Source organism: Pan troglodytes, chromosome 3 (genome assembly GCF_028858775.2).
Source record: "Pan troglodytes isolate AG18354 chromosome 3, NHGRI_mPanTro3-v2.0_pri, whole genome shotgun sequence".
NCBI lineage: Eukaryota > Metazoa > Chordata > Mammalia > Primates > Hominidae > Pan > Pan troglodytes.
In genome coordinates this window covers 97,273,969-97,293,935 of record NC_072401.2, presented here as the reverse complement: position 1 = coordinate 97,293,935, position 19,967 = coordinate 97,273,969, and the positions used below count along the sequence as shown (strand labels likewise).

General features: G+C 33.0%; 1 pseudogene; it reads left to right on the top strand.

Annotated features, from left to right (window-relative positions):
• The first annotated feature begins 4,445 nt into the window (after positions 1-4,445).
• On the top strand, positions 4,446-4,543 carry LOC112209043 (U6 spliceosomal RNA; annotated as a pseudogene).
• Positions 4,544-19,967: the final 15,424 nt, after the last annotated feature.

Genomic DNA, 19,967 nt, shown 5'->3' with positions numbered 1-19,967 from the left:
AAAGCATTACCTACTTGAAATTCCCATAATACCATGACATGATCTTATTTTCATAACCAGTGTTTCAAAGATTATGAAACTAGGTTCAGAATAATTGAATAACTTGTGTTAAAATTCATACTAAATAGAGAGATGAGCCTCCAACCCAGGGTCTCCTGACCTTGGAATTCCTGCTCTTAACCACAGGGCTTTCCACTACCTTATCCTATATTTAGTTTAAGTAGTGCCATTTCCCAGGTTCATATTGATCATAAGAAAAACTGCGGGTTACTACAACCGTTCTTTGTTTAGACAAACCACTGCCTATGAATTCCTCCTGTATTGTTTGTAAGAATACATCATTCACCACCCATACTTTCTCTTCAAAGGAACCAATATATTATCTAATTATTTTATTATTTCTTGGATGGTAGTCATAAATCAGTAAACCTCAAGTTAAACCCTGTTTCCCACAATTACAACATCATATATTAAGATTACAATATTAGAAACCCATTTTGAGCCATAAAATATATTTTAAATGTTCCCCCAAAATAATTGAGTAAAATGACACAAGTATCTGCTTTTAAAAATACTTTAGACCAATCATTTAATATAATTGCTATGATAATATATTTCTGCATAAGCTGGACTGGTTTAGACTTCTTAAAAGAGGAGTTAATTTAGGTTTGTTCTGATGACAATGTTTCTGATAAACTCATAGCAAGTGTAAGCCTCTATTGCTCCAAGATGCAGCAAATTTTGTTCAAAATCAGTATCATGAGTCTCACATTTATTTTTTTTTCTCAGTGAGTGTCAATATGTTTCCCAGAGTGTATTTGAACGGTAAATGTTAGAGTAGAGGTTATTTTTGTGAAAGCTTATTGAATGATCTCTTTGATGAAAATTAACAATTACCAATGACTGGCTTACATCAGCTTCTCATTGTTACAGAATATTTAGCTCATCTCACTATTTAATTATACATTCTGCAAATATTTCTTGGGCATCTACTGGGGGCCAGGCACTATTCTTGTGCTGGGAACACAAAAAATACAAGATCTACCCTTCTTCTTATAAATGTTTTATTGGTCACAGGTATTTGTAAACACAGATGATCCATGAATTACAATGGTTCAACTTACAATTTTTTAACTTTATGATGTTACAAAAGCTATATGCATTCAGTAGAAAGTGTATTTGGAGTACCCATTCAACCATTCTGTTTTTCACTTTCAGTACAGTACTTAATAAATTACATGAGATGTTCAACATGTTATTAGAAAATATGCTGTGTTCGATTATTTTTTCCCCATTCTAGGCTAATATAAGTGTTCTGCATACTTTTAAGGTACACTAGGCTAAACTGTGACATTTGGTGGGTTAGGTGTACTAAATGTCTTTTCAACTTGAGATATTTTCAACTTACAATGAGCTTATCAGGATACAACCCTCTCGTAAGTTGAAGAACATCTGCATGAAATTTGGTAATTACTATGAAGAATTTTTAAGAGTTAGCATTGTAAGACTTTTTTTCTACTCCTTTTTCTCAGTGCTAAGATTACATACAGCCTCTCATTTACAGAAGCACACTTCTGAATAACTCCTCTATTTAAGGCAGCCAGAAGCTTTGCACCGTCATATATGAAATACAAAGAAACAAATCTGCGAGGGAGAGTGGGGAATGAGATAACCTTAATATCTGAAAAATGTCATTAGGTCAAATGCCTTTTGCAGTTCCATGGCTTAATGAAAATTTATCTGAGCTCAAGGATACCTTTACTATATCAAATTATTTAACTCTGTTTTAGACAAGTCCGTAGTTTAATAATCACATATATCATCTTCATGTCATGGTAAAAGGTAATGGGGGCAAAACATGTATATTCATCAGCAATAATTATTAGAGGAAAGATTGTTACCAATAATTATTAGTCAAGTTGATAATTAATGACCACAGCATACCTACTACAGCATTAAAAAGGCAATTATATTACTCATTACTACATCTCATCTGTATCATCTAGCAAATTATAATTGTAAATGATAATACATATTGGGGACGTTATTGCTGCATAACTAATTGAAGATGTATTTTTAAGCCATGATTCACCGACTGATTTTATGCAAAGGATATAATGTAAATAAAAGATATAAATGTAAATTTATTGCCATAAATTTACTGCAATAAAATTGAAATATCCTATCTTATATTAGAGAATGTATATAAACGTATTTGTTAAAATGTAATAGATGTAACTCTTATTCCATCTGGAATTCAGAATTACTAAGACTAGCTAGGGAATAATCTCATGGAATTTAATTATTTTTCATAAACTAAATATAGAAGCAAGTCACATTTGAAAGATGAGAGCATTGAGAAAAGCAATAACAAAAAGTAATAAATAAAAGAAATCAACTAAAAAACTTATATGTGAAATTTGAGCATATAAATAAAAACGATGTAATAATACTCATATCTCTTCTACCTTTACAAATGCATATTTTACCTGGAAGAAAGAGAGGGGGTACTAAGCAACTTTAAAATGGAAGGAGCATGACAAATATAAATTTTACTTGAAAATGCAGATATAAATAGGATAGGTAATTAACTAGTAGATACAGAGATATATAGAGATAGCTCTATATCTAGAGCTATCTCTCTATATATATCTATATAGCTCTATCTCTATATCTAGATATCTATCTATATATAGCTCTATCTCTGTATCTAGATATATATCTAAATATATCTATATAGCTATATATATTTTTTCTTGTTTTTAAGTTTGCCTTTCCTAGGGGTCACATCTAGGTCAGTATAATTTAGTGGTCAGCCAATGGTCCATCAGAAGATTTTCTTAAATGCCTTTCTTGTGTATCTACCACCTTTCAAAGGGTGACAAGGCACATCCAAACTTCAGGCAGTTTTCAACACTTCTTTAGCTTTCACTTCCTGCTTCTGCAGGGTTCTGCTCATTCACATCTGCAAGGTCAGTCAAATGTAAATGACTTATGCCTCCTTTCCCATGTCTTCCCTGGACTTAGGCATAGCCTTTCAGTTAGATCCCCATGAATGTGTTGCAGCATTTCAGAATTTTCTGTGGTCAACTGATTCTCTGGGATTTCTTTTTAAATCCATCCCCAACTTGTTTGCTCCAACTCAACCACAGCTTTCAGTAGCTGTGATGTTGCCAGCAAATTGCTATTGTTTTGGTAATGCCATGGGGTTGGGGCCCCTCTTTTCCATACTGAGTTGAGCGCTGAATCAAATTAACTGGCCACAGCACCCAGGGAATAGAGGTTTTACAGCTGCGATTTCTGACAAAACATTCAGTTCTGTGGGACAGAACAGAATTAAATTAAATTAATTTAATATAATTAAATTAATTTAATTAATATAATTACATTAAATTAATTTAGTATAATTAAATTAATTTAATTAATATAATTACATTAATTAATTTAATATAATTAAATTAATTTAAATGTAAATTAATATTTATAATTAAAAAATTATATTTTCTAATTATAGTTTAAGTTCTAGGGTACATGTCACAATGTGTAGGTTTGTTACATAGGTATACATGTGCCATGTTGGTTTCCTGCACCCATTAACTCATCATTTACCATGAACTCATCCTTTTTTATGGCTGCATTGTATTCCATGGTGTATATGTGCCACATTTTCTTAATCCAGTCTGTCATTGATGGACATTTGGGTTGGTTCCACGTTTTTGCTGTTGTGATTAGTGCTGCAACAAACATATATGGATAGATAGATAGATAGATATCTAGATATTTCTATGTATATCTATATAGAGAGAGAGAGAGGGAAAGAGAGAGGTTGTGTATCTAGTATCTGAAATGCTTGGGACCAAAAGTGTTTTGGATTTTGAAACTGGAAGGATTTATAAATATTTGCACTATCTATACCAGTTCAGCATTTCCAATCCAGAAATCGGAAACACTTCAATCAGCATTTTCTTTTTGCATAACGTCAACACACTCAAAAAGTTTCAGACTTGGGAGCATTTCAGATTTCAGATTTTTTTTATTAGGACTACTCAACCTATATAGTACAGTGCTTAGTGGCTGCACACCAAAAGGAATACAGAATCTACAGGATTAGTTCAGGAAGGTCACTAAACAAATAAGCAGAAGCAAGAAAAACAACAACAAAAATTTTCAAAGTCTAAGCAAGAACAAATCTTGAGGGTTGAGGACTGATACCAGAATGGCTACGATATATAATATTTTCAATTTTAAAAAATGAAACATGCAAAGAAAAAGGAAAGCATGACACATTTACAGCCAACAGAAAATGTCCCTGAGGAGTCCCAGATTCTGATCCTAGAAGACAATATCTTAAGTTATTGTAGAGAAGTTCAAAGAATTAACAAGACCATGTGTAAAGCACTCAAGAAATGTAAAGACAGTAATGCATTACAAAATAAAAAAAATCAGTAATCACACTTATACTAACATTGGAATAATACAGAGAAGAGTAGCATCACCCCTGCAAAAGGATGCAACACAAATTCATGAAGCATTCCATATTTTTCAAAAAATGTATTTTTAAAAATAAAAATAGAAATTATGTATATAAACTAAATAAAAAGGTTTACCTCTCACCAAAAAGATATCAATAAAGTATATCAAATTTATATTTGCTTTAAAAATGCAGATATAAATTGTGAACTTAAAAAGACGAATAACAAAAATATGAGTGTCTCAACACTAGATCTGTGATGGCAGAAGAGTGAATCAAGAAACTTGAAGATAGGTCAATAGAGATAATCCAATCTTATAAGCAGTATGGGAGATGAAAAAAGAAAATGAGCAGAACCTCAGAGAATTATGGGACACCATTAAGTGTACCAAAATAAACAGAAGTCTCAGAGGAGATGAGAGAGATACATTGGCAAAAAGACTGGAAAATTTCAAAATTTTTAACATATTAATCTACACATCCAAGATCAATAAACTCCACATAGAACAGATTCAAAGTCCCACAGCTAGAATGGTCAGAGTCAAATGATGTAATTCAAACACCTTTTTTTTTTCTTGAAAGCCTCAAGAGAAAATTTACATCAATTATCTGGAATCTTCAATAAGATTAACAGCTGACTTCTCATGCAAAACTATGGATGTCAAAAGACAGTGGGTAGCATGTCCAAAGTGTTGAAATAAAAATACTGTTCATTGAGAATTCAGCTAAACTTGCCTTCATAAATGAATATAAAATTAAGACATTCCCAGGATTTTTAAAAAGAGGAATGGAGATTTTTGTTGCTAGAAGATCTGCTTTACCAAGAAGGTTTTAAAAAAGAGTCGTTCAGGCTGAAAGGACACTGGAAACCACATGAATTTAATAAAGAGCACCAGTAAAGTATACTACATAAGTAAATATAAAACACAGTATAAAAATATTTGTTTATCACGGTATTAGTTTGTTCTCACATTGCTATAATTACCTGCCACTGGGTACTTTATAAAGAAAAGCGGTTTAATTGGCTCACAGTTCCACAGGCTGTACATGGCAGGGGAGGCCTTAGGAAACTTACAATCATGGCAGAAGGTGAAGAGGAGGCAGGCACATCATACATGGCTGGAGCAGGGGGAAGAGAGAGTGAAGGGGAGGTGCTCTACACTTTTAAATAACCAGATCTCATGAGAACTCTATCATGAGGCAGCACTAGGGGGATGGTGCTAAACCATTAGAAACCACTCCCATGATACAATCACCTACCACCAGGCCCCACCTCCAACAGTGGGAATTAGAATTCATCATGAGATTTGGGTGGTGACACAGAGCCAAGTTATATCAAAAACCCTTTCCTTATCCTATCTGTTTTATAAAAATAATTGCATAAAGAAATAATTATAAAACACCATTGATAGGTTTATAATGTATAAAGATAGTTTGTAGGACAATCACAGTTTAAAGAAGGAGAGAGAAATAAGAGCATATTGGAGCAAAGATTTGTATACCTTTGACGTTTAGTAGTAACTTGAACTGGATTGTTTAAAGTTATGAGCTAACTGTAATCACCAGGAAAATCACTAAGATGATAACTCAAAAAATATAGGAAACAATAAAGCAGTGAAAATAGTACACTAGGAAGTATCTGTTTAACATCAAAAAGGCAGTAATTGAGAAATGGACAAAAAAGACATAAGGCATATATAGAATACAAATAGGAAACTGCCAGATGTAAATCCTATAACTTCTACTTTATAAATAATTACATTAAATATAAATTGTTTAAATACTCCACTCAAAAGGCAAAGATTGGCAGAGTGGACAAAAATGTGTGATCCAACTAAAGCAGTCTGCAAGAGACATGCTTTAGATTCAAAGACAGAAATAGGTTGAAAGTAAAAGAATTGAAAGATATGCCATGCAAACAGTACCAAACCACAGCTGCACTGGATATATTAATATCTAATATAAATAGACTTTAAGACAAAATGTGTTACTAAAGACAAAAAGTCATATTCTATAATAAGATCAATTCATCAAGGAGATACAGCAATTGTAAGTATATATGTACCTAGCAACATGGTCCTAAAATATATGAAGCAAACACTGACAGAATAGATGGAGGAACAGACAATTAAGCAATAATAATTAGACTTCAGTAACCCACTTTCAATCATGGATATACCAACTAGGCAGAAAATAAGCCAAAAAAAAAAAAAAAGACATTAACAACACTACAAACTAACTAGACCTAAAAGACATCTACAGAACACTCAGTCCAACAACTGTGCAGTACACATTCTTCTGAAGCACACATGGAACATCATCCAGGACACATCATATTCTAGTCATAAAACAACATTCCTAAAGAGAATGAGGCAATAAAAGCAAAAGAGAAATTAGAAAATATTTTGAAATGAATAAAAACAAAAACACAACATACCAAAATGTATAGAATCCAACTAAAACAGTGCTTAGAGGAAAACTTGTAAATGCTTACAGGGTAAAAGAAAAAAATCAATATCCTAACCTTCCACTTCAAGAAATCAGAAAAGAAGAGTAAACTAAATCAAAAACAGGAAAAAGGAGGAGATAACAAATATTATAGCAGAAACATTGATAATCAGTAGAGAAAGCCAATGAAACCAGAAGTTTTCCCAGAAAAGATCAACAAAAATGACACATCTTTAGCTAGTTGACCAAGAAAATGAAGAAAGAAGACTTAAATTATAATCAGGAATTAAAAAAGGAACATTAATACTAGATTTATAGAAATAAAGAATTATAAGGAAATATTACATGGCAAATATAGGATAAGTTAGATAAAAATGCACAAAATCCTAGAAATAATAAACTAATTAGACTAACACAAGAGGAAATAGAAAATCTGAATAGACCTATGAAAAATAAGAGATTGAATTAGAAAATTTTGTGATCTATGAAGTAAGGCCCTGGCCCAAAAGGCTTCTCTGATTAATCCTATAAAACTGTTAAAAAGATAATACCAGCCCTTCACAAGTTCTTACAAAAATTAGCAGAGTACAGAACATTTTCCAACATATTCTATAAGGTCAGTATTACCCTGATTGAAAACAAAACCAAAAATACAGGCAGGGACATCACAAGAAAACTTCAGACCAATATCCCTTGTGAATATAAATGCAAACCCTCAACAAAATATCAGCAAACAAAACCAACAAGGTGATAAAAATAATTATACACCATGACCAAGTGTAATTTATCCCAGGAATGCAATGTTGGATTAACATCTGAAAATCAATCAATATACTGCAACATATTTTAGACTAAAAGACAAAAATGCTCATATCAATAGATGCAATTGCAACATATGGCAAAATCTAATATTCTTTAATGATAAAAATATTCACTCAGTATGAATACATAAAAACCCCCTCCACTTTATAAAGAGAATACGTGAAACTGCACAGGTGACATTGTTCTTAATGGAGAAAAACTGGGTGTTTTCTCTCTAAGATCATAAACAACAAAATGGTGTTCACTGTTGCCATATTTATTCAACTTTGTACTGGGGGTTTTAGGTGGTGCAATTAGGAAAAAAGACAAAAAGTAAAACTATTTGCAAATTACATGATCACATATATAGAGAAAAAATTCTAAGGAATTCACTGAAAACTGTAAAACTAAAATGAATTCAGCAGTTTGGCACATCATAAGATTAATATGCAAAAATTAATTCTATCTCTATGCAGCAGCAATAAAAAATACAAGAATGAAATTAAGAAAGCCATTTCATCTATAAGGCATCAAAAATAATGTGACAAAATAATACATTTAACAAAAACAAAACGTACACTGATAACTACAAAATATTATTTTAAAAATAAAAGATATAAATGGAAAGATAACACACATTAATGGATTAGAAGGTTTAATGTTGTTTATACGAAAATACTTTCCAAATTGATCTACAGATTAAATGCAACCCATATTAAACTCCAAGTTGCCATTATGTTGTTCCCAGAAAGTGATAGGCTGGTTTTGGAATAGGAGTGGAAATTTCCTTGCATGGAAATGCAGGGATCCCAAAGACAGCCAAAACTATCTTTAGAAAAACAGAATAGAATTGGAGAGCTTATACTTCTCAATTTAAAAACTTAATTATCAGCTATCAAGCTACAGTTATCAAAGCAGTGTGGTATTGGCATGAAGATAAGCACATAAAACAGAAATGAGAGTTCAGAAATGAATCCTCACATTTTTGATCAATTGATTTTCAACAAGACAATTCAGTGGGGAAGAATTTTCATTTCAGCAAATGATTCTGTGTCAACTGGATACCCGTATTGCAATATAATGGGTTTGGCCCCTATCTTACACACAAAAATTAAATCTAACTTGGTGATAGATGTAAATGTAAGCTAAAATTATAGAACTGCTAGAAAAAAAAAATTAAATTGTTCTGACCTTAGCTTAGATAAAGCATTCTTAGATACGGCACCCAATGCACAAGTGACAAAAGATAAATCAGCCCTGATCAAATTTAAAACTCGTATGCTTCAAGGGGAAGCATTAAGAAAGTGAGAAAATGCACAGAATGGAAGAAATTATTTGCAAATCATATATCTGACAAGGGACCCATATCCAGAATACATAAGAACTTTGATAACTCAATAATGAAAGATAGATAACCCAACTGAAAAATGAGAAAAATATTTGAACACACATTTCCCTAAAGAAGATATACAAAAATACAGATATACTATTACACATGAAAAGATCCCCAACATTCCCAGAGATTCAAATGAAAATCTCAGTGAGATACCATTTTATGTCCACTATGGTGGTTGTAATTACAGAGATGGAAAATAATGAGTGTTGATGAGAATTTAGAGAAATAAAACTTTCATACACTGCTGATGAGATTGTAAAATGTTCTGTTTTAGAAAACAATGGGGAAGTTCCTCACAGTATTAACCAATGAGTTACAACGTAACATTGCAATTCCACTGTCAGGCATATACCCAAGAGTAATGAAAACGTATGTTCACATAAAAACCAGTGCACAAAAGAGGAAATAACATAAATATCAAGGAATAGATTTTAAAAATACAGTGCATCCATACAATGGAATATTAGTCAACAATAAAAAGGAATGAAATACTGATTCATGTTACAGCATGGATAAGCCTTGAAAATATAATCATACTTGAAAGAATCCAGTCACAAAAGGCCACTTTTTATATGATTCTATTTACATGAACTGTCCAGAATAAGCAAATCTTTGGATAAGGAGGGTAGATTTGTTGTTTTCTGAGCTGGTGGTTGGAGGAGGGGATGGGAATGGGGAGTGGCTCTAATAAGTGGGCAATTTGGTTTGGCATGAAGAAAATATTCTAAAATTAAATTTTATTGGTAGTTGTACAACTCCATGAATGTATGAAAGACCAAAGCTATACACTTTAAATTGGCTACTTTTATAATGTATGAATTATATCTCAATGTTTAAAAAAATAACCACCAGCATCCCCTCCAAAAAATGGAAGAAAAATACAATACAAAAACTCAGAGGAATAATTTTAAATCCTCAATATGTTTTTTGTAATGGAACGAATGAATAATAAACTATAATAATAAACTCTGTTTCAGCATAAAAGATCCTATGGTTTCCTCTTAGTCTAATTCATCAATGTCACTTAAAGTATTTATAGGGAAAAATAGACAGAAAGCATGTCACTAAGAGTGTCAATTACAGTAAGGATTTGACCTCAGGAGAAAGTTTATTTGCTGTTTGGTATTTTTAGAAAAGTATTTCATGCAAGAAAGTTCTGATTGATTTGGTGTATTGCATGTTGATAAAATGCTGAGTGGTGAAGTTTTCATACCCATGGCACTTTCTTTTCAAAAATAAATAGACCCAAATTTCCATTTCCATCATCCTTGTGATGGGAGGGAGTTCCTCTGACAATTTGATTGAGTTCAGGACCGTAAAGGACAAAGGAAAGAAACCCTGAAAACTGAAAGCCTTTTAGCTTCTGAGAATCATTTTCTATTTAAGATGAGTATTGAGTCTAGAAATTGTGATAAGCCACCGGTGATCCATTCAGAATGGGCGGGCATTGGTCTTAGTATGCATAGATGATTTCCAGTTCAATTTCATTTCCAGGCTACATTAGAATGCTACAAATCTAGCCTGGAAAAATTTATCAGCTTTTGTAGTGTTTCCAGAAGACTTTTCAAAGAACAGTAAGGTCAAGTTGAAAGTAGCCTTACAGTGAGAAATACAAACAGGACAAATAGGAGGGTGTGTAGATATAATCTGAGTATAAAATCAACTGATTTGTATTCCCTGATTATCTCATTTGCTCTCTCACCTCACTTTTGCATCAACTTTTGAACTAAGTCTGTAAGTTCTTCCTCAAATAAAAGATGAATAAATACATTTCATTTTCATTATCCTAAAGGACCCTAAACCTTTTCTCCAAACTTGTACTGATAATATACACCTGGGGTTCATTCATCATGTTACTTGATACGCTATGAAGATAAGTAGGTTACAGACTTTCTGTAGAAATCAATTCTATATGCAGATCATTTCTGTAGTGGTGCACAATAAGATAAGACATGCTTCTAATCCACAGTGGAACCATGCACAAAAGGGAGAGCTGTTTATGGTCACCAGAACTGCCCCCATCTATTAATAATGATGAAAATAATAATAGCCAACAATTACCGGGCATTTACTGTATGTCACAGCTTGTCATAAGCTCTTTAAGTAGAAGTTAATACAACAACTTTAGGAACTAGGATGACACATTAGGAAGCTGAGACATATAGGGTTTCAGTAAGTTGTTCAGGTTACTCACGTTTTGAAAGCAAGATTCCAACTGGAAACGTTGGTCTTGAGAGCCTAAGTTCTCAACCACTACATCTAGCCCTATATATTGGGAGCAGATAGTTTCAATTTCAATACAGTTAATCTATTTTTAGATAATGTTAATCTGTTTTTAAAAACCTATCAGTTGCAAACAGCTAAAGGTCATCCTATGCCATTTGCATTTTTATACAGGGTCACAGAGTGAGATATATATGATATATATATTACATATATATGTGAGATCTATATATAAAAGATTCATATTTTGTGATGTATTTGACATATGAATATATGTCAAATATATTTGAGATATATATATTTATATATGATATATACATTTATCTCATATATGAGATCTATATATAAAAGATTTGGCCTGGCGCGATGGCTCACCCCTGTAATCCCAGCACTTTGGGAGGCCGAGGAGGGCGGATCACGAGGTCAGGAGATGGAGACCATCCTGGCTAACACGGTGAAACCCTGTCTCTACTAAAAACAAACAAAAAAAATTAGCCGGGCATGGTGGCGGGTGCCTGTAGTCCCAGCTACTCAGGAGGCTGAGGCAGGAGAATGGTGTGAACCTGGGAGGCGGAGCTTGCAGTGAGCTGACATCTCGCCACTGCGCTCCAGCCTGGTTGACAGAGCGAGACTCTGTCTCAAAAAAAAAAAAAAAAGAAAAATTCATATTTTGTTTTTGACATAAATATATGTCAAATATGTTTGTCATGTATTCATATATATTTGTCAAATATACATAGTTGACATATATTCGTATATATTTGACTATAAATCTGATTTGGGTAACTTCGTTACTTAGTAGAAACAGATAAGTAACCTATAGTGTTTAAAGTACTTAATGGAGAGTAAAAAACTTTAACTTTTATATATGCCTCCCTGGACTTTAGATTCCTCATCTATAAATGAGAGAGATTGACTTCAAATATCCCTAGAATACAATGGCCCTAAAATTGTTTTTATAATCTACTTCAATTGCCTACATACATTTCCTGTGCCTGTTTTTATAAGGTTTTTATAAGAGGTTTTTTTTTTCACAGATTTATAGTAGTACATAATATATTAAATAGTATAATTGTGTGTGGTATATGTTAAATGTGTATATTTCCCATATTATTGTTAGTATTTATTTTGTGCTTTTTTGCCATTTAGAAATTTAAGTAATTTTGTATGGTCAGGTTTATCATTTATTTTCCTTAAGTCTTCTGATTGTCCTGTGTTGTACTTCAACAGATGTTTCAAATGTAAAATATTAAAATTAATTACCCTCTTCTACTTTATGGATTGAAATTTTTACCATTTTAATCTTTTATACATTCAGAATGTTTTATACAATATGTAAATCAGAGCTCTATCTAGCTTTTGCGTAGCTAGCCAGTTATCCCAATATCATTTAAAGTTTCTAGCTCCTTCCCAAGTGATTACCATTAAGAAAATACAACCTTGATCATAAATTGTGTTCCCTCATGAACTTAAGTCACTTTATAAATCCTTCATTCTGTCCCATGGAACTGTTCCTTTATCCCAGCACTAGCATCATAGTGAATAGTAAATAGAAAAGATCTTCATCTTTACTTATAGTGAAAGAAAAGCAAATTAAGGTAACATTGAGATTTTTCTATCAGATAGACAAAGATTTATACTTTTAATAAAACAAGTGTTGGTTATAACGTCAAAGCCAGTCACACCAAAAATTCTGATGAAAATAAAAATTGTGCAATGAGGCAGCATCCATAAGTAATGTAAATGTTCATGCTGTAACCTCACAGTGATTTGAGGTCCTGCTGGGTATTCCCAAGATCCTTTCAAGGGATTTGTGAGGTTAAGGTGCTCTTCATAATACTAAGACATCATTTGCCTGTTATTTTTTTTTCTCTGTAAACATTTGCATTGAAACTTCTAAAGCAATGATGGTAAAATGGCTGTGACTTTTAAAAGGAATGAAGGCAATGGCAGCAAATTAAACTAATAGTCATTTTTCTTCATCATACAGTTTCATATACAGACATAGTTTCACTCATAATGTCCTTGATGAAACACTAAAAATCATCTTATTAAAACTTGACTCTGGAGTACTTTGTTGTAATATTTTATGTGATGAAATATGAGGTACGCATTAAGCACCTCTTTTGCTTACAGAAGTATGATGGTTGTTTTGAAAAAAAAAAAAAGCACTGATATTAACTGGCCTAGCCCCTTATTTCATGCAACATCATTTTTACTAGAAAGAATGATTGACAGACAAACTATGGTTATGCTGACATGAATATTGGAGAGATAGTTTTTCTAAAATGAACAAAGCAAACCTGTCACTTCAAGGAAAATAACTGATGCTATTTGTTGCCAATGATAAGATTTGAGCTTTCAAGCAAAAATTAGAATTTTGGAAAATTATATCTGTGACCAAGAGCATGACAGCTTTCCAGTCCTGTAAAGGCTTTTCTGTGGTGATATTAACAAATATGAATTTTTTTCATATTATATAATGAAGCATGTAAACGTTTGGAAAACCTTATTAACCCAGGAAACCAATATTTTCCAAATACCCATGAATTTGGTAAGAAGACCATTTCAAATGCAAAACACACAACTGCATTTTATTGTAACTGAGTATAAAAAATTAATTTGATTTCAGATTTCACATTGCAACTAACCTTTAAGAAACTTCCGTTCATCAAGTTTTGGTGTACCATCAAAGAAAAATAACCACAGTTTTCCAAAAAGGCTGCTTAAGCATCTCTCCCTTCCAACTTTCTAGCTATGCAAAGCTGGATTTTCTTCATCTACTTCACTAACATCAATACATTGAATGCAGAAGCAGATATCATGATTCAGTTGTCTTCTGTTAAGTCAGACATTAAGAAGATTTTCCAATGTTTAGATGATGCCACTCCTCATTTTTTTCTAAGACTATGTTAACATGTGCCACGGTTGTTATTTTAAATAAATTAGCCAATAAATAATTTTTAAAAGTCTCAATTTTATAAAGCAGCAAATATTGATAGACATACCCTATATTTTAATAGGCTCCTTGCTCTTCTCAATAACTGATGAATGTAATAACGTGTAACTCAGGAATTTATAAAACTGCAAAAGTGTCCTGAGATTTTTTTTTTAATTAAGGACTACTGAGTTAGAAAATTACTAATAAAAAAATCACCTCAGATGAGTGCATAAAAATGAAAATGAACTAGTAACTGGTAAATATTTGACATTTTTTCTTTTTCCCAGTGGAAACTTTTACTGTGGTTATTTTAATCCTGCCCCACAGGTCTACACCGGGTGCAAAGAGAAGATAATCTTGTCTTTTGTTTTATAGTTGGCTAGAACCAGAAGATACCTTAGGATAGAAGAATGAGTATATTCAACATGTAGGGACATTTTGCCCAAGGATAGACTGGGAGCAGAGGCTACCAGTTGTCTTCTAGTATCTGTGAGGTATCTCCCAATATCTTACTTTCTCAACAATAAAGTCCATAAACTCAAACTGGGCAAATGGACTGTTAAAAATATGTTATTTGTCAACCATTTCTGGAGCTAGATATGACCCAAGAATGTAAGCAAGATGGTAGCATAAATTCTGTAAATCTGGAATGTGGATGTGATACATAGCTATCTTGCAAAATGAGGTGGAAACTACTTGTTAAAGATGGTAGCACATAAAAGGAGCTTGGGTCCCTAAGGATAATAGAGCCACCACATTAATCATGGTCTGCCAATATTTATGTGAGAGGGAAATAAACTTCTGACTTGAAATTTATCTACCATGAATGACTTGATACATAAATGATGTGAAACTTATCTACCGTAATTTGAGATTTTCTGTTATGACTAATCTTAATTTTCAGTGAGAAGTGACTCAGCCGTCCTGTTAGAGAAATGGAACTCTATTTTCTTTGCTTATTTGTTATCTTTTCCTAGTGCCAGTGCTATTACATACTACTAGCATAACCAGGGGAGTTTTTCAACATAGTAGATTATGTTGGCATTCAGCAAATATCCCAAAGTATGGTGCTTTGGCATGCTGAGTGCTTTGAACCAAAGGAGAACCAAGGTCTGTCTGATTATCTCCTTTGCGCCTGTCTCTTGCTTCTCTTTCTTTCCTGAAGTGTAAGGTGGGGGGTTCTCTAAAGTTCCCTTATCTGTCAATAGATAGATCCTCAATTTTCATGAACCCACTCCCCAGGAATCTCATTAACCAGGGAAGGGTGAGTCCAGGGAGAAGAAACTCCATGCCCAGACAGACGTTGTCACAGGCTGTCACCTGTTCTTTCCATGGGCTCCTCTGATACCTGAAAGACTTTTCTATGCATAACAAGACAATCTTGTTCGCCATGCATTTTCTCCCCTCCCCCTTGCATAACTTGTGTCACTGTCACCACCGCAAGGGCCCCAAACTCCTACTCCTTGCTGTACCTCGAGATATTATATAACTTCAATCATCTGGCCCTTCTTTGAGTCTCAAATGTTGTGGCGCTCCTATGCGTATGCACATAATTAAAATGATTTTTCTCCGGTTAATTTGTTTACTGTCAGGTTATTTCATAGACTCAATTATCAAACCTTCTGAGAGTAGAAGGAAAGTTTTTCTCTCCCCTACAATTATTATTGAAGGTGAGAGTGAAAACTCAATTTTTGGGGGGAATATTTGGTAATTGTATTTCTAAAGGACATGTCCAGAAATGTCCTAATATTTTTTAACTGGCTGGAAGATTTCAGAACTAATACACACACACACACACACACACACACACACACACACACACACACTTATTTTGCTTGATTAAATAAAGCAAAATACTTTATAAGTTAATGATTACTCATTACTCTAGCAGTAACTGAACTAAAATTACAGCACAGGAACTGAGCTAGGTATGATTTCTTCACCATAAAACTGTGAAAGAAAAATAAATCTCAGAACCCCAAAATCACTAAGCCAAGGGAAAAGTCAAGCTGGGAACTACATCAGGCAAATCTGCCTCCCATTTTAACTCCTAAATAAGATAGCTAAAAAGAAAAAAGAGCTACATACCTCCCTCACAATTTATTCGCAAGGAAATTCCTTATGGGCCTCAAGATCTTTGCCTTAAAACAGTTGTATTGAATTTCATCCTGGCCATGTAAACTAATAGCCTCTCTTCACAGGTGTAGGACAGAAATTCATCCCTCTGCTCTCCTGAGACAAATACATACCTGATTGCTTTCTCTGCCCTATTGTTTATGTTAAAAATGCAGATTCACTGAGCCAGACTAAATTGTGTCTTCAGTGAAAGGCTGATCAAGGACTCAAAAGAATGCAACCTCTTTTATCTATCTACCTATGACCTGAAACACCACCTCCTCACCTTTGAGTTGGCCTGCTTTACTGGACTGAACCAATGTACATCTTGTACGTATTGATTAATATGTCTCCCTAAAATGTATAAAAGCAATCTGTACCCTGACCACCTTGGGCACACATCCTTAGGACTTCCTGAGGCTGTGTCATGACTGGGTCCTTAATCTTGGCAAAATAAACTTCCTAAATTGGTTGAGACCTGTCTCAGATATTTTAGGTTCACAAATAGTCTATAAAATGTATCATTAGAAGATATCTGGCCGGGTGTGATAGCTCACATCTGTAATCCCAGCACTTTGGGAAGCCAAGGCAGGTGGATCACCTGAGGTCAGGAGTTCAAGACCAGCCTGGCCAACGTGGTGAAATCCCATCTCTACCAAAAATACAAAAAATTAGCTGGTTGTGGTGGCAGGCACCTGTAATCCCAGCTACTTGGGAGGCTGAAGCAGGAGAATTCCTTGAATGCAGGAGGGAGAGGTTGCAGTAAGCCAAGATTGAGCCATTGCACTCCAGCCTGGGCAACAAGAGTAAAACTTAGTCTCAAAAAAAAAAAAAAAGTATCTGAGTAAAACACAACTCAACTCATTCTTTTTTCCAGATGAAGATGCTTAGAGCCAAAAGGAGAGAAACACATGATCACAAATTTATTTATAAACCATTGACATGTAAAAGTACCAATTATTAATTTTTTAGCACACTGTAAGCAGTAAGACTCACATAGGATACTGATGGCATTTTCTTTCTTTCTCTCTCTCGTTTCTTTCTTTCCTTCTTTCTTCCCTTCTTTCTTCTTTTCTATCTTATCTTGTTTTTTTTTTTCATTGCCCAAGCCCCTACTGCCTTTATCAGCAGAAGAAAACAGCAGCTTTCCTTCTGAAATGTTGTAGAATTACATGAACAGACTTAGTTCAAAGTGGTAGTAAGATGAGCAAACCTGATCAACTCATTCACTGATGCCACTTTTTCTCTCTTCTCTCTTCTCTCTTTGACACACAGATGTTTTCTTTGATGTATAGCTTTTCCATGAGGATTGTAATGATATCGGTTTACTTAAAAACGCTGAAATTTAATGGCAAATCACATCTGAAAATGCAAAATTTTGTATTATGTTTAGTAAAACATAAGGAAAAAATTCATTTATTTTTATTTAATGCAAAGATAGTTATTTGATTCTTCATTAACAATAAGATAAAAAAATTTAGATTTTGCTTTAAGGCTGATTTTAGGAGTCTCTGGAACCTTCTGAGATCTATCTTAGCTAATTTTCCTAAATGATGTCTTTCTAAGTGATTGCTTTACCAAAAAAAACCCCTACTTATGTACACAATCCTTTCAGTAGATGACAGTTATACTTTAATTTAATTCATTGTATCTCTGCCCACAACATTGATCTTTTGTCTATTTGTGTGCAAGGTAACTTATTTTGATATTTTATATCATGAATCACTATAAGAATTTAATTAAATTGATATATTAACTGCTGTAATTCCCACTGAAGTATTGTGAATGTCAGGCTACTCTGCTCTCATCCCAAATCATGACTGGAAATAAAATACTGCAACTCAGATTACTTTCTTTATCAAGAGAGGTATACAAAAATATATAAGCCAGAGATATCCATTTTGACCCAGGATCTGGAATTAGAGGTTTACCTGGTTTTTTAGATAGAAATGATACGTATTTTACAAATATTTGATTAATAACATGTAATTATTTCTTTCAGTCTGTTCTGTTTCCATGCTTAGTGTTCTTCCGTGTTCATGACCTGATCATTAATAAATTGCCTGTCATTATTAATACTGCTCACTTTTTGACAATTTATTCAGCTTTTAAAAAATATAGATTAGTTCTATTTCAGTTTTCACTGAGAAGATTATTTTCAAAATCTTTAATTCACTTTAAAAGCTTCATACTACATGTAATCAATATAAAATTTTTATAAAAATAAAATGCCCAATTTAGGAAAGTCATCACATATGAAAATATAGTAGCTATGATTGTGCACCTAGAGGTATTTATCAATGTGGCAGCATAGATACAACATAATAAAATTCTAACTGAGCCAGAATAATTAAGATAATTAAACTTGCATTTAATAGAAGAGAGCATGTTCATACAGTATTAATGCTTTGGCTGAAACAGTAACATTTTATCTTGCTTAATAAATGTAAGTTTAAGTATTTTGAATATTTAATATTTTGTTGTATTCAAAATTTATACCTTTGCAATCAGATACAAACACAAAACCAAAATTCACAATAAGTCATATTAGCTTGAATCAACTATCCTATATTAAAATTCATATTGACATACTTATATCCAAAATTAATTCCTTCTAAAAATAAATGGAATACAATAATTTAGACATTAATAAGCATTAATATATAAAAAGTTTTAATTAACCCTTTAATAGCTTAAAACCATTTACTGTCTTAAAATTTTAGTTAGTTGACATTTTCCTCTTCAGTTTTATGACAGGCCTTATTAATCTGATGATATTTTTTCTATCTTGACACCCAAAACAGTGAATTAACAGCTTTGTAAATAAATATTTGGGCATAAATGAAACACTAGATTGATGACTAAATACTAAAAATACATTTTTTGCGTTTGAAGTTCTATGAGAATAATCCATTTTTAGTATAGAAATCTATTTTTTTAATTATTTTGGAATTCTTTTGTAAATTCTAATAAAGTTTGTCATTTAGAACAGTTTTAGATTTACAGAAAGATTGTGAAGATAGTACAGAGTTCCTACATATCCCACATCCAGTTTCCTCTGTTTTTAATATCTTACATTGGTATGATCACAATGAATAACACTGAAACCTTATTATTAACTCATGTCCATCCTTTATTTTTCAGATTTCCTTAGTTTTTACTGAATGCTCTTTTTTCACTCGAGGATCTCTTCCAGGATACCATATTACTGGTTGTCTTTACTTCCTAACTCCTCTGGGCAGTGTTAGAGCTCAGAAAACAATACCCCAAAATGAAAGCCTCAGAATCAACTCAGAAGCAAAAATTTTTCTCTGCCCTCCTTCCCTCTTGTCTCTCAGCCCCATTCTCCCTAAGGCTACCTATATAGAAACTAGAATCTCTCTTCACCAAGTCAGGTCTTAGAAACCAGAACCTCTTATCCCCAGAGTCAACCAAAATACCTAAAAATACTACTCCAATTATCCCTCCTCATTTTTGTCTAAAAACTGGCCATATAAAAGTTATCTTTTTAAGATCAAACTATCTTGTTTGACTGTAGTTCACAAGACTCCTTTTCCAGTGAGGGTCCAGCC